Source organism: Prionailurus bengalensis, chromosome C1 (genome assembly GCF_016509475.1).
Source record: "Prionailurus bengalensis isolate Pbe53 chromosome C1, Fcat_Pben_1.1_paternal_pri, whole genome shotgun sequence".
NCBI classification, from domain to species: domain Eukaryota; kingdom Metazoa; phylum Chordata; class Mammalia; order Carnivora; family Felidae; genus Prionailurus; species Prionailurus bengalensis.
This window is the reverse complement of record NC_057345.1, coordinates 193,963,425-193,975,802: the sequence shown is the minus strand read 5'-3', so window position 1 is coordinate 193,975,802 and position 12,378 is coordinate 193,963,425.

Genomic DNA, 12,378 nt, shown 5'->3' with positions numbered 1-12,378 from the left:
AGCCTGGAGCCTGCTTTGGATTCTGTGTCTCCCTCTCTCTTTGCTCCTCCCCCACTCCTTCTTTTTCTCTCTGTCTCTCTCTCTGCCTCTCTCTCTTTCTGTCTCAAAAATACCTAAACACTAAAAAAAATTTTTTTTCAATAAAAAAAAAATTGGAACATTTAGCAACACAGGGCCTACGTTGGTGGCAACAGTGAGCTATCCACTCAGATGGGACATCCATTTTCCATATGACCTCAGTTTTTACTCCTCTTAACTGTCTCCCACCCAGCTGGCTTCATTATTCAGCTACCTGCCTGGTCCCCTGTTCTACATGGATTAGTTCAACAAAAAGTCTCTTGGGTCAATTGAAAAGTCTTCACTGGGTCACTTCTCTGCTTGTAAGACCTTGCTAGGGACGGTGGGAAAAGCAAAAGATATTCCTGCCCAGATGGGGAAGAAGAGATGAACATGTGCAATAATGAAGGACATGGCCGAAAGACCACAAGTCAGCGTCAGAATTCGGAGAAAGAGATGCCATGGATGTTCTTAGTCATTAAGCTTCTGCATTTGATTACTTCCAGTTTCCAGAAAAGGAGAAAAACCATCTCTCTTTCCTGCAAAAGAAATTCTGAGGAAGTTTAGAATGTAGCCAGTTAACCCGTCTAAGTGCATGAGGCATCTGTATTCTGATCGCATTTTCAAGAAAATCTCTTTGTTAGGCAGAATAAGAACCCACATCCGGGCAATCAGTATCACTCACACCTGAGAGAATATAAAAAGAAATGACGCTCAATAGGCTACAGAGATTTGGAAGAAGGATTAATACCACCAGCTCCATTCTGCAACTCTTCGAGAGCCCACACGGAAAAGCTCATGCTTCAAAAGGATTGTCATTGTTGAGAAAGACCGGGGCAATGTTTTTAAAATTCTAAGTTTAATTTAATATCGACTCTCTGGCTAGACTTGTGGTCTGGGTTTGCTTTATGAGAGGAAGGCTGACACAGAAAGCAGGAAAGGTCAAGGTCTTATTGGCATTAAATAGGGAACAGTTGGCTACTTTCCCTAGGAGCAAACTCATGGCCCATTATGCCACCGCTTTGCTCATATTTGAAAACAAGAACTAGTCACCACAGCGGGACAATTTAAAGACACTGCCGATGGCTGGGAGATTCCAGTCTCTCGCGTGATTTAGCGCATACACATACATGCACGAGATGCCGTGCTTCTGGTAATGAATGCTGATCAGTGAGGACACTGAGCAACTGGAACGATCAGTAAAGACCTTGTTTGAGTCTTAATAAAAATGAACATTTATCGACCACTTATTATGTCTTAGACACTGTCCTAAATGCTTTGTATGTATTACTGAATCCTTACAACAGCCTTACAAAGTAAGCTCCATAATACTCCCATTTTACAGATTCAAAAAAGGAGGCAGAGAGAGGCTAAGTGAGTTCCCCGAGGTCACCAGCGACCCAGAGCACCAATGGGAGGCGAAGTCAAGTTTGAGGCCGGTGTGTATGCCATTAGCCACCGGGCGATACTTGGGTTCAGCGTGCCTTGCTCTTTCACTGTGGGGATTACGAGCCCTCAAACTTCTGCTTTTTAGAAGAAATTGGGTAATGTTAACAGTCTGGGCGTTCGTGAGTTTATAAGTAGCCCCCCAGACCGAGGAAAAGACCCCAGTCCTTTTCTTTCATTCCACTCCTGGACATCGCAGGAGAAAATCACAACATCAGGGCGAATGGTTTCATACAAGGACACCGTAAGCTCAGAAAGAGGTCCCAGAGCTGCTGAGCGCTGCTTGCAGTCATCGGCAGGGGGCCAGCACAACTGCTGTCCCCAGGTGCCAGGCTCTTAGGCTGCAGTTCCCACCAACCCCTCTAAGATGACAGACCTCGGCAGAAGACCCTTGCTCCAATTCGAGAAAATGAGACCAATGTGACATGATCTAGCCTCTCCTTCCCTGCTAGGATGCCCTGTGTGCTCACTCCTTCTTTACTTCAGCCCTGTTATCTCAGAGGGAAAAAAAGCTCCAGTCTTCCCATCAGAGACTGACCCTACTTTTGTGCTCACCACCCCCTCCCTGCGGCTTCCGAGGCCTGCTTCTGCAGTTACCTCTGGCATTTCTTGGCTGGGGAGTCTTTCTACCCTCTGTTGATCCCCCCTGGGGGTGAGGGGGTGGGCGGTGGAGTGAAGGCGGGGGCCTAGTGACTAGGAGCTCAGCTTCTGGATCAGGCTGCCTGGCTATACGCCCATGCATTAGTCACTGCCTGACCTCGGGCACGAAGGCTCAACTTCATCTTGACAATGGAACCGGTTGGGAAGCCTAGCATGGTCGAGACGACTGAGTGAGCTAAGTCGTGCTGAGCGCCGTCCGCATCCTGGATCTCGCTACTTCCTTTCTGTGTCAGCGTTCTTCGCTTCCTCCCTCCACCAGCTTTACGCTCACAAACGTCACTGCAACCACTCTAGGTGACACCACCACTTGCTCAGTTGGTTGAGCGTCGGACTCTTGATTTTGGCTCAGGTCAATGATCTCGTGGTTCCGGGGTTCGAGCCCTGCGTCAGGCTCCTGCTGGCAGCGTAGAGCCCACTCGGGATTACTCTCTCTCCCTCTCGCTCTCTGCCCCTCCCCCAATTGGGTGCACTCTCTCTCTCAAAATAAGTAAACTTTAAAAAATCGGTTTGGAAAAAAAAAAAAGAGGAAGAAACTTTAGTAACAGCAAAGTCTAGGTAGAACAGTGGAGACGTGCCCATGGGCTCTGAGGTCAGACCGCCAGGCACCGCCTATTGCCCTCTGTGTGACCTCAGGGAAGTTCCTTAAGGGCTCTGTGCGTCAATTTCTCATCAACCTGTGGAGTTGTTGAGAAGTCTGAAATTAGTGATTCTGAACAGAGCGCTCAGAAGAGGGCCTGTTCCAAATAGGCATTGAGGGAAAGGGTCCTTGTTATTATCAGAATTGGCACTTTAGGGGCGCCTGGGTGGCGCAGCCGGTTGAGCGTCCGACTTCAGCCAGGTCACGATCTCGAGGTCCATGAGTTCGAGCCCCGCATCAGGCTCTGGGCTGATGGCTCAGAGCCTGGAGCCTGTTTCTGATTCTGTGTCTCCCTCTCTCTCTCTGCCCCTCCCCCGTTCATGCTGTGTCTCTCTCTGTCCCAAAAATAAATAAACGTTGAAAAAAAAATTAAAAAAAAAAAAAAAAAAGAATTGGCACTTTAGAGACCTTTCTCATGTCCCGTATCAGGAGATCAAGCAAATACACAGACTTGCATGAATCTTAACATCACAATCAGATGCGAGGGATCAGAGTTTATCGGCAAGAAGCCTGCTTACTAGATAAGGAAGTATGGGGCTATAGAAGGTTAAACTCAGAATAATAAAGTGCTGCAACACAGACTCGTTCCCAGCAGCTATAGCCCAGGAATCGTGATTAAGTCCAAAATTCTTACCAGCGGGATTGAAAGTCCTCCTGCCAGTTCCATCGCGACTGGTTCCGCCAAAACTCTGATCATGTGCCTCTTAAAGGAAGTTGGGAGCACAGGCGCAGAGCATAGAAAGCTGAAGGGGCTTTGGGGGATCCTGGCTTTGGGGTACCTTCCGGTTTCCACCGGTGAGCACAGCGCGCCGTGGGGGTTGCGGGCCGGCTCCTCACTCGGAAAACAGCGGGGTTTTAGACCCGGGGAGTCCCTCTTCCGGACCGTGAGAAGCAGAGGCTCAGAGAGACATGTGCTGTCTGTGGACTCCTTTTGTGTGCATTTCCTGGGTGGTTCTTGCGTCTTTCATCTCAGTTACTGACTCAGCTTCACCCTGCTTAGCTTGCAAGACCTTTCAGGGAAACCAGAGCGCGAGATGCCGGCGCTGCGAGTGTCACCTATGATTAAGGAGCCGGAGGGAGTGATTTATGTGGAAAGATTAAAATCTCTCAATGTGGATGGCCGGTGCTGCTCTGACTGAGTGGGGCTTCAGGCATTTGCCAACTGCCCGGCCGGAGTGCCACAGGCTTCCGTCGTGGGGGGACGGTTGAAGGGTGATGCGGGTGGCAGAAACGTCATGATGTTAAATAAAACAAGGCGCTACTTCCGGAGGAGCGGAAAAGACCAGACTGAGACAGGAAATTCTTCTGCGGCTCTTGTCAGGCCACTGGATATCTCCGGAATTTTCTACACGTAGAACTTAAAGCTCCCTCATCAGAGAGACAGTTCTCAGTAGCTCTTACCTCTTTCCCCTGCAGAGCCCCCCCCCCCCCCCCCCCATTCCTGGGGCTCCCTTTGCTTCCTCCCACTGTCCCTCCACTAAGGCCCCTACCCTCTACCCCCAGTCTTTCCCGCTACCCCTTTGCTCCTCCCCTCCCCAGAGCCCCTCTTCCACCATTCCAAAGAGAGTTCCTCTGTGCCCTGATTTTAAGTGAGGACCACGGGCCTAGAGTTAATTGGATAAATTCTTTACTATTCAACTTTAAGCAAGATAATTAACTGAGTCTCCCAGATAACACTGACCAAACCCTTCGGAAGCATTGAGACTTTTCAACCCCGGATGTGTGTGTATGTATGTGTGCTTTCATTTGTGTGTATAAACAGAAGCAAGGGTGCTTTACAACAGCCTGAACATGACCTCATGTAGGTGACAGTGTATTCCCAACATGGCTAAGCAAAGATGTGCGGTCATTGACTTAATTGGAGTGGTCAAGGAGTGCTTCTTAAGGAAGTGATGGTGAATGTCAAAGACTGAAGGATGAGTCTGAGTTAGCAAGGTGAAGGGGTGAGGCGGAAGAGAGAATTTCCTGAATGTCGACAAAGAATCTTGTTTTGCAGTAGCCTACTCCATGTCATGATTTGGACAACGTGGTCACTATACCATTAACTGTAATAGACAAAATACACAAATGGTGTCCTAGCCATATAGATTTTCTTTTTCTTTTTTTTTAATTTAATTTTTTTTTAAATTTACATCCAAATTAGTTAGCATATAGTGCAACAATGATTTCAGGAGTAGATTCCTTGGTGCCCCTGACCCGTTTAGCCCATCCTCCCTCCCACCAGCCCTCCAGTAACCCTCTGTTTGTTCTCCATATTTATGAGTCTCTTATGCTTTGTCCCCCTCCCTGCTTTTATATTATTATTGTTTCCCTTCCCTTATGTTCATCTGGTTTGTCTCTTAAAGTCCTCATATGAGGGAAGTCATAGGATTTTTGTCTTTCTCTGACTGACTAATTTCACTTAGTGTAATACCCTCCAGTTCCATCCACGTAGTTGCAAATGGCAAGATTTCATTCTTTTTGATTGCTGAGTAATACTCCATTGTATATATATACCACGTGTTATTTATTCATTCATCCATCGATGGCCATTTGGGCTCTTTCCATACTTTGGCTATTGTTGATAGTGCTGCTATAAATATGGGGGTGCATGTGTCCCTTCGAAACAGCACACCTGTATCCCATGGATAAATGCCTAGTAGTGCAATTGCTGGGTCGTAGGGTAGTTCTATTTTTAGTTTTCTGAGGAACCTCCATACTGTTTTCCAGAGTGGCTGCACCGGCTTGCATTCCCACAGATTTTCTTTTTCTAATGAGCAAGACAAAGATAATCTATCTATACTTCTTCCCTTGTCCAGTGGCCTTCATATGGCACACTAAGCCGTTTTCAGTCTTCTGACCCATCCCTAGTGGGCCTTGAGTTCTAGCCTTTATAACTCCCAGATCACATCATTCCCTTTTGGACCTCTGTACCCTTGAACAGTCTTTTCTTCTGTTTCTGGATTGTCCTCCACTGTTTGGATTTGTCTGTAAAGCTCTTGACATTTCTGCTAAGACCTGCCTTAAAAATCACCTCCTCTGGGAGGCCCTCCATGATCCAGTTAAGGGCATCTTTATAGCATTATAGTGCCTTATACCTGTCTCTATTTGGAACATATGTCAATATCATGCATATTTGAATATAAGTTGCCCCTTCTGGCCTGTGAGTATGTTCGATTCTTTTTTTGGATGCTCAGTGCCTAGCATCGTGTTGGGCATAATGTAGGTGCTTAATAAATGTTTGTTGAACCAATGGATAAATTGCAGTATACATATGCATATTCCATAACTACAGTGTGTATGTATAAACACTCATGGATTAGCAATAAACTGAAGCTCAGAGAGTAGAACATTTGGACTTTCCGTTTTGTTGGGTAATTGAAAAAACACACAAACATTTAATCACTTAGCTCCAAGTAGTATAACTATTTTTTTTTTTTTTACGGGAAAAATGCAGGTGTCTCTCTTTAAAAATAATTTCCTTAAATGTGATAAGATTTATTATTTTTTTGGCTCATATCTGTTAGGTTATTATAGTGTTTTAAAATATCTGGCTTAGATCACTTGAAATTCTGAAATTATACTTTAAGCAGCTATTAGCATAATGATATTATCTATTAATAGAGATTCCTACAGGAGTTAAAGGTACCTGCAATTTACATGAAATCAGAAAACTTGGTGTGATTGGTAGCATCACAACAAACCCAGCATGACTATTGTAATGACTACATTTCCCATCACTGTAATTATCTCCTAAAACTTTTATTGGGAACATTGATTGCCATTTGCTCACTCATTCGCTTTGAGAAAGTGGAATGGTGAACAAGTGCCAGGAGCGAAACTGTAGCCGTACGGGTCCTCTGCAAAGTACCCACTAGAGGACTACGGAAGGGTTTGCCATTGGCCAGGAGAGCTGTGTGACCGGTCCGTGTTCAAAATAATGATGGATTCCACATTTCTTTCAATTACCAAGAATTCCGGTGAAGAAGATGAATGAGACATGGTGGTTTTCTAAGAGAAACTATGAAATGATAGTTTATAGTTGAAGAATATTTGGCAAAAATGTCTTGTGTTCCCTTCCCCGGCATGGTGCATCCTGAAGGTTCCCCTATTTGTTTTTTTTTTTTTTTTTGATTTAAATTTATTTTATTTTATTTTTTTCTGAAATTTATTGACAAATTGGTTTCCATACAACACCCAGTGCTCATCCCAAAAGGTGCCCTCCTCAATACCCATCACCCACCCTCTCCTCCCTCCCACCCCCCATCAACCCTCAGTTTGTTCTCAGTTTTTAACAGTCTCTTATGCTTTGGCTCTCTCCCATTCTAACCTCTTTTTTTTTTTTTTTTCCTTCCCCTCCCCCATGGGTTCCTGTTAAGTTTCTCAGGATCCACATAAGAGTGAGACCATATGGTATCTGTCTTTCTCTGTATGGCTTATTTCACTTAGCATCACACTCTCCAGTTCCATCCACGTTGCTACAAAAGGCCATATTTCATTTTTTCTCATTGCCATGTAATATTCCATTGTGTATATAAACCACAATTTCTTTATCCATTCATCAGTTGATGGACATTTAGGCTCTTTCCATAATTTGGCTATTGTTGAGAGTGCTGCTATGAACATTGGGGTACAAGTGGCCCTATGCATCAGTGCTCCTGTATCCCTTGGATAAATTCCTAGCAGTGCTATTGCTGGGTCATAGGGTAGGTCTATTTTTAATTTTCTGAGGAACCTCCACACTGCTTTCCAGAGCGGCTGCACCAATTTGCATTCCCACCAACAGTGCAAGAGGGTTCCCATTTCTCCACATCCTCTCCAGCATCTATAGTCTCCTGATTTGTTCATTTTGGCCACTCTGACTGGCGTGAGGTGATACCTGAGTGTGGTTTTGATTTGTATTTCCCTGATAAGGAGCGACGCTGAACATCTTTTCATGTGCCTGTTGGCCATCCGGATGTCTTCTTTAGAGAAGTGTCTATTCATGTTTTCTGCCCATTTCTTCACTGGGTTATTTGTTTTTCGGGTGTGGAGTTTGGTGAGCTCTTTATAGATTTTGGATACTAGCCCTTTGTCCGATATGTCATTTGCGAATATCTTTTCCCATTCCGTTGGTTGCCTTTTAGTTTTGTTGGTTGTTTCCTTTGCTGTGCAGAAGCTTTTTATCTTCATAAGGTCCCAGTAATTCACTTTTGCTTTTAATTCCCTTGCCTTTGGGGATGTGTCGAGTAAGAGATTGCTACGGCTGAGGTCAGAGAGGTCTTTTCCTGCTTTCTCCTCTAAGGTTTTGATGGTTTCCTGTCTCACATTTAGGTCCTTTATCCATTTTGAGTTTATTTTTGTGAATGGTGTGAGAAAGTGGTCTAGTTTCAACCTTCTGCATGTTGCTGTCCAGTTCTCCCAGCACCATTTGTTAAAGAGGCTGTCTTTTTTCCATTGGATGTTCTTTCCTGCTTTGTCAAAGATGAGTTGGCCATACGTTTGTGGGTCTAGTTCTGGGGTTTCTATTCTATTCCATTGGTCTATGTGTCTGTTTTGGTGCCAATACCATGCTGTCTTGATGATGACAGCTTTGTAGTAGAGGCTAAAGTCTGGGATTGTGATGCCTCCTGCTTTGGTCTTCTTCTTCAAAATTCCTTTGGCTATTCGGGGCCTTTTGTGGTTCCATATGAATTTTAGGATTGCTTGTTCTAGTTTCGAGAAGAATGCTGGTGCAATTTTGATTGGGATTGCATTGAATGTGTAGATAGCTTTGGGTAGTATTGACATTTTGACAATATTTATTTTTCCAATCCATGAGCAGGGAATGTCTTTCCATTTCTTTAAATCTTCTTCAATTTCCTTCAGAAGCTTTCTATAGTTTTCAGCATACAGATCCTTTACATCTTTGGTTAGATTTATTCCTAGGTATTTTATGCTTCTTGGTGCAATTGTGAATGGGATCAGTTTCTTTATTTGTCTTTCTGTTGCTTCATTGTTGGTGTATAAGAATGCAACTGATTTCTGTACATTGATTTTGTATCCTGCAACTTTGCTGAATTCCTGTATCAGTTCTAGCAGACTTTTGGTGGAGTCTATCGGATTTTCCATGTATAATATCATGTCATCTGCAAAAAGCGAAAGCTTGACTTCATCTTTGCCAATTTTGATGCCTTTGATTTCCTTTTGTTGTCTGATTGCTGATGCTAGAACTTCTAGCACTATGTTAAACAGCAGCGGTGAGAGTGGGCATCCTTGTCGTGTTCCTGATCTCAGGGAAAAAGCTTTCAGTTTTTCCCCGTTGAGGATGATGTTAGCTGTGGGCTTTTCATAAATGGCTTTTATGATCTTTAAGTATGTTCCTTCTATCCCGAAGGTTCCCCTATTTGAAGGAAGGTAGGGATTCACCTTCTTCGTTCTCTCTCTGGGTTTCTTTTTAGATTATGTTTTAAAGTACTAAAAAATTAATAAAAAACATTTAATGGAAGTATAGTTAGTGATTCTTGAGTCTGTCCACCTGTCTCGGTCTTCTGTGCCTGGTCGGTAAGCCAGGCGACCGTCGGCCCTCCCCCAGACCAATGCAGCTGCTTGCAACTGCCCTTCCCACTTCTAACTGTGCCCAGCTCTCCAGGGCACTCTCTCCACTGCGGCCAAAGTGCTCCTTCTAAGTAGCAGATCTGATCATGTCACTCCCTTGCTTAAAGTACCTCTCTGACCCCCCAAATCTTTATCATGGCTTATAAGGCCTCCATGATCTGATCCATGGGTAACCCTGCAGCCCTACACCTCAGCACGTCCCTGTGGAATTCACACACTCCAGGCACAAGGGACGACTGGGGCTCCTACTGGGCTCTCGCTCCTGACCATGGCCTCTCTCTCTTGTCCCTCCTCAGGCCAACTTCTCATCACCAAGATAGACGGTCCCCTCCCCACTCCAACGGCATCCTTATCACGCTGTCCTGAGGCTGCCTTTTGACTGGTCTGTTTCTGCCGCTGCTCTGTAAATTCGATGAGAGCAAGACTGGGTCTGTCTGGTTTGTCTTGTATCCTCAGCACTGAACACAGAGAGATGGCAGCCAGGCACGGTGAAGAGAGGGAGCCACTCTGTTTCCCAATCTTTCTGGTTGTTGCCTTTAACTCAGGTCGAAGACAAAGCGTGCGTTGAGCCCCGGTATCTACTTCTAGGTATTGCTTCACACTTGGCCTTGTGCAAGTGGATTTTCCTTTTGGAAGATGGCTCAGAGAACAGAATGAAAAATAAGGCTGTGGTTCTAATCAGGTTGTTGTGAGGACAGAAAATGTAAACGTGGGTGATCAGGTTCAGTCTGTTTCTCCCAGACCCCGCAGGAAGCATCACAGGCCGGCAGAGCGGAATTGGAGCGTGTGCGTGCGCGTGTGTGATGTGTGCGCGCAGACCCGGCTGCATTGTGTGGCCGCGCCCGACGCTAGGTTAGCTTTGTTGGAAACTAATGCCTGTGAGTTCTTCAGATAAAGCAGCTGCTGATCTCTGCTTTCTTTGCCAGAGAATGACCTATGCGTGTTGAATGGCGTGTGTTAGAAAGAGAAAAGCTGCAAATCTTAGAAGGTTACTCTGAGATGCCTGATATCTACTGTAGCCCAGATTTTATGACTCAAAAGGTTATTTAGTCTCATGGAACATGGCTATATATGTGTGTACATGTTGACTGGCATTGGACCAAACCAATTTAGAAGAATGTAGCTTCTATCAAGAAATGAGATTGCAGAATATAAGAAAAGGTAACCAGGACAAACAGTGGTGGGTAGGTTGTAGAGATCTCCATTTCTTGGCACATATTAAAATTGGTTTGCGTGTCACGTCTTTTTTTTCCCTTAAAAAAATGTTTTTTCTTAAAGCTTCCCCAAGAGCTCTCATTGAGGCTTCTTTGGAGGTGAGCTATACAAACTGCTGACTCTCTTCTTTCTGTTACAGACTAACAGATCATCGTGGAAATGTTTTCCTGCCATTGCTTAACCCTGTGCAGACACCTTGGGCCCCATGGCTCCCTTTGTGTAACGGATGGCACAAATTGGGTAATACATTTGAACAAGTCTGGCTGATTCCTGCCAGGATGCAGACAGAATAAGCAGCAAAGGAAGTCTACAAAATACCTGTTTCACTTCCTCTCTCCCTTCTCCGTCCCTTCCTTCCTCCCTGGGTCCACATAGTCCAATGCAGAGGCTTAGCAAGCACCAGGCATGTTGGCTTACTGATAAATCGCAAAGCAAATAGATGTTTCATTTGCATTTTTTCTTGGAAAACAATCAGGTGGTACGAGCCTGCCTGGGGTTGCTGGCAAGAATGTCAGTGATTGTTTAGCCACCCAAACAATTTCTTCTTTCTCTAGTTTTCTGCTGGGCGCTTTAAGTTGCATCTTGCTCCTTTAAGCAAAATAGCTGACTTGACTTGTCTCTGACTTCTGGGAATAATTGAATTCTTATGGCAGGGGCTGAGTAACCGGAGAGCAGCAAATGAAAATTTCACTCTACAACATACCCACACTCTTCAACACGCAGACGTGTGGGCTCGTCCACGGCGATCTCTGTGGTTCGGAGAGACATTTGGGGGAATATCTGTGTACTATTTGCCTTTCTCATTTTCCAACCAATCTTAGGGAGGGGTGGTCAATGCTCTAAAGCTCAACAGGGGCGTTGAAAGATAAACTTTGCATGATCGAGGAGCGTGTGGAGTTTTAGAAGTTGAGAAGCACAGTGATGAAGAGAGGTGGGTCATTTAGTGATTTATCCAACCTGCACTTTTATGGAAAAACTGTGCCTTGGTAGAGAAGGAATCAGAAAGGCGAAGAAACTAACGTGAATTGGATGCTCAGTTATGCTCAATAATTAATTTGAGTGGATTAGCATATTTAATCCTTGCAACAAAGCTGTTGTCCCACCTATTTTACAGATGAGGAAGGTAAGGATTAGAGAGATCAAGTTTACTTGTCAAGTACACCCATCCAGTAAGAGACAGAATAAGTACCTGAACTCAGATTTCTCTGATGCCCAATATAGCTGCAATTCTATCACTTTAAATTATCGGGATGGGGGGGGGGGGCGGACCTCCAATGTATACCACTGTGGCCCATGGGGTCCCTAGTCCACCTTATCACAGCAGTGTCTTTCTCTTGCTGCCTTGCCTGTCTGTCTCTGCTGCTCTTAAAGCCTCTTCGGTGCTGGATAGTTCTGGGGAATTCTCTGAGCACCACAGGCCATCCTTACCTTTGGAGGTGTGTTTGGCTTTAGCATGTATCCTTTACACAGAATTAGGAAGGAGCACTTAAAAAAAAGATTATTTATTTATTTTTAGTTTTAGATCTATTTTGAAAGTTTTATTTATTTATTTTGAGAGAGACAGAGCCAGCCTGAGAGGGGCAGGGGCAGAGAAAGAGGGAGAGAGAGAGAGAGAGAGAGAGAGAGAATCCCAAGCTGGCTCTGCACTGTCAGCACAGAGCCTGACATGGAGCTCAGACCCAGGAACCATGAAATCATGACCTGAGCTGAAATCAAGAGTCAGTCGCTTAGCTGACTGAGCCACCCAGAGAACCCTGCTGGATGATTTCTTGAGCTCACCTGTTACTTTTCTAACCATTTAGAATTAG